This window comes from Rissa tridactyla, chromosome 1, assembly GCF_028500815.1.
Source record: "Rissa tridactyla isolate bRisTri1 chromosome 1, bRisTri1.patW.cur.20221130, whole genome shotgun sequence".
Lineage (NCBI taxonomy): Eukaryota > Metazoa > Chordata > Aves > Charadriiformes > Laridae > Rissa > Rissa tridactyla.
Genome location: NC_071466.1, coordinates 180,189,717 through 180,193,761, shown reverse-complemented (window position 1 = coordinate 180,193,761; position 4,045 = coordinate 180,189,717).

Below are 4,045 nucleotides of genomic sequence, written 5' to 3'. Positions count from 1 at the left end.
ATGTCTTTCCACTTCTGGAAGTCTGTTTTTGCCAAGTACTCTGTCCTGTCAGTTACAGAGGGAACAAACGCAAGCAGCAGCAGCAGCAGCTGCTGATCTTGCTCTTTTCTAGTCTATAATTATAACGCCACTTGCCATCGGAAGGACCCCTTTCATTTGAATAAAGAATCTTGCAATGGTTTGGCTGGCACCTCCAGTTTTCTGCATTTTATTTCCTGTCCCCAAAACGGGACGGATGAGAAGGGAGCATTTTTCTCCGAGGCTTTGCTTGAAAAGTGTGATCTCTCTGAGCCAGCCCTGCGAAGACACATCAGTCAGTAGCACTGACTACATATGAACGGGAAGACCGGAGACAACCCCACCAAACTTGGGAATGTGCCTCGGCTGCACCTCAATGTCACCCTGGAGCACACCTTTGCTGCACTGCTGCATTGCTCATTCGAATTGGGAAATCAGGACTCTGGGGTATGCTGTAGAAATTACTCATCCCTCTAAACAGGCAGAGTTGCTGTTACCAAAAGACTCAATGAACCTATTCATGGCACATGAATATGGCACATTTCTGCATGTGAAAGCCTTTCTGCAACTGGAGGATCTGCACAGGACTTCTTCCTCCCTTCCCCTTTATAAAATGAGATGAACTCTGTCTTTTACGATCCACGGCATTAAGAGGGAGCTGTAAAAGGTGATAGACTGTGAAAGCCCATGAGATGTCATATAATGTTGCCATTAATCTCTACGGAGAATGAAATAATGCGACTGTGAAGTAAATAAAAGAAAAATGCAGGGGGAGAGAGTAAGCAAGATTTATAGATTTAATATATTTTATGATGAAAGGTTTTTTCCCGCTGCCTGAGTCTCATTAAGCTATTTGAGACCACTTATTTAATTAAAACTCTCTCAGAAAAAAAAATAAGTTGCTGCCATTGTTTGCCTTTCTTCTTCTTGGCAATGGCAGAAGGAAGATACTTTGATGTCAAAGCAGGCGAGACATCAGACTGTGGCATGTGTGTGTCAGGCAGTGGCCTGTGGCGAAAGATGACAAATCATTTTAGCATTCAGTGACTTGGCATGAAGAAACATACTGCCTGATCCTATTACAGTGACTGCCCTCTGCAAAGAAAACTCCGAACAACAGGGATATTTTAAGGTCACTGGTAAAATAGTTACTTAGACCTAAAACATTTTTCTCTACTGAGTATGATCGTTCGGTGGTCTTGCTGAGCAGTAAATAACAGCACCTCTGTGTGTCAGCGGGTATCAGGTGGTTTTCCTGGCAGCTCTTCGGTCTTCCTGCAAATTGGAGCGGCTGAGATTGCTCCACTGGCTCTGAGCTGTTTTGCAGAAGACACAAGATTCACAGCCCCTGTGTGTTCAGAGGCAGAAACAAATACAGGTTTCCAGCTGTGTAGCTCTGTTGCCACCAGTTCTGTAGGAAATACTTCTCTTTTTATCAATAAAGTGCCCCTAAATCCTTGCTGGAGTTTTCCCAAAGAGAGGTGATGATCTCTCCTTCTCTATTTCCCCCCTCCCCAAGAGAAGCAGACTTGATTGGTGTAAACCCCTTGCTAACAGAGGCTGCTCTGTGGCTTTACTGCACCCTCTGACTTGGCTGCGCACATCCTTTCCCAGCTAATGGTCCTCCCATTTTAAGCTGTCCGGCCCCCATGGGTTGCCTTGATCCATCTGAATGTGGGAGGAAGCAGGGAGAGAGTGATGGCTTCTAATTGCTACTGCAAGGTCCCCAGTTAGTGAACTTACTACCTTTTCTAGCTGATGCCAATATCTGTCTTAGCATTAGTGAGTGTGAGACCTTTACTGTAAATTTTAAGGCAGTCTTATATTTTGCTTCAGCTCTCCAGTTTAGCTTTATACTGATACTTTGAATCCACAACATTAGCAACACATTGGTTGTGGGCTCCAAAAGCTCATTTATTACAGAAGGGCTGTGAAAGCCATCACAATAATTTCTATGGTTCAGCAACGACTAGCTACAGAGCTCTGCAAAAATCCTTTTTTTTCAAGACATTAGAAACTTCCTTCTGCTTTAGGGGCAGAGGATAAAGAAGAGGATTCGGGAGGAAAAAAACAGCAGCAAATGCTTTTCCCAGTCTCTGACAAAAGTGTCAGCTAAGCCTAAGGACTGAGAAAATGTTGGTTAATGACAGTCATACTCCTTTGCTTCTGTGTGATGCTGACATGGCCGTGACAGTCCTGCTGTATAGGAAATGCCTGCTGGAGCTTTGAGAGGACTGCTGGCAAGGAAGCCCCGTGCAGGACGTCGCTGCAATGAGCACACAGATAAGCAGAGTTGTAGGGAGGCATCAGGGCAAAAGGAAGCCTGTGGCATCTGCTCCTCTGCCCCTCAACCATCGGGCTGCGATCTCACAGGGGTGTTACAGCACTAGGCATGGAGAGACACTGGGCACAACTCTCCCACTTCATTGTAGAGTCATAGAATCATAGAACGGTTCTCAATGGTACTCAAAGCCCCATCCAACCTGGCCTTGAACACCTCCAGGGATGGGGCATTTACAACTACTCTGGGCAACCTGTTCCATTGTCTCACCATCCCCACAGTAAAGAATGTCTTCCTAATATCTAATATAAATCTACTTTCTTTCAGTTTAAAACTGTTATCCCTTGTCCTAGCACCACACTCCCTGATAAAGAGTCCCTCCCCATCTTTCCTGTAGGCCCCCTTTAGGTATACCCCTATAAGGTCTACCTGGAGCCTTCTCTTCTCCAGGCTGAACAACCCCAACTCTCCCAGCTTCTCCTCACAGAAGAGGTGCTCCAGCCCTCTGATCATCTTCGGGGCTCTCCTCTGGACTTGATCCAACAGGTCCATGTTCTTCTTATGTTGAGGGCTCCAGAGCTGGACACAGCACTCCAGGTGGGGTCTCACCAGAGCAGAGTAGAGGGGTGGAATCACCTCCCTTGACCTGTTGGCCATGCTTCTTTTAATGCAGACCAGGTTATGTCATCCTCCTCTGCCCCATTGTTGGCCACCACATGCCAGTGGCCAGAGACAACATGACTGTGGTGGCAGTGGAAGCAGGGTGCCCAATGGCCTCTTGGGTGCCCAATGGCCTCTCTGGGGAGAAGAGATGGAGCTGGCAGACAGAGGGATGAATGGAGTGGTTTTTATGGACACCGCTGATCTCCTGGCCTCCTCCCAAGTAGCAGCAGTGACCAGTCGGGGTTGGGTGGGGTTGCCCCCTTATGGCAAATCACCCTCCAGAGCAGGGCTTTTTCATGCAGCCTCCCTCCGACTTGCCTGGCAATAAATCCCCATTGCTGCATGCTGCTCATCACTGATGAGCTTTCAAACAAGTTTGGGATAGATACGCTGTGTTGGGCCAGTAGGCATTAGCTGGGCAAAGCAGCCTTGGGCAATTTGACAGGAAAGGGGACGTGGGTTTTCTGGAGCATTATCTGCCTGGAGTTATCACAGAATGAGCCTGGACTAGTTCCCAGAGATTCAAGAGAAAGATTTCTTAAAAATAATTCTGATGATTTCTTCCAAACTGGTATGGTAAAGACTACTCCACCAAACACTGAGCTTGTGAACAGACTATAAAGAACAAAGAGATCTGCAGTCTGTGACCTGTTATTAGGAACTGGAACCCATCTCTCATATTTTCTCATAATCCTCTCTTTCTGTTGAATGAGTAAATCTATGCCACAATGTGCCACTTGGACAATCTGAGTGATCTCCTAGCCCTTTAGTGAAGAAGTGCATTCAAAAAGGGTGCCAAATTATTAACCGGTTAATAGGCAGCCCATGCGTGCAACATAATAAATAAATATATATATTTGAAGGAAAAATAAAAGAAAAATTTCTGTTATGATTCGTATTTGTATTGCCTCCTCTCTGCTATGTGACTGTTTTCACCATAAGACTTATGGATGGTCGTGACCATTTATTAGTCCACTGAGTCCACTTCAGCAAATGAAGTTTTATAATAAATTCTTAAAATCTCATAGTAATGATCAAGGACTTGCAAACTGCTGCTATAATTTCAGTGCTCTTTATACTGTA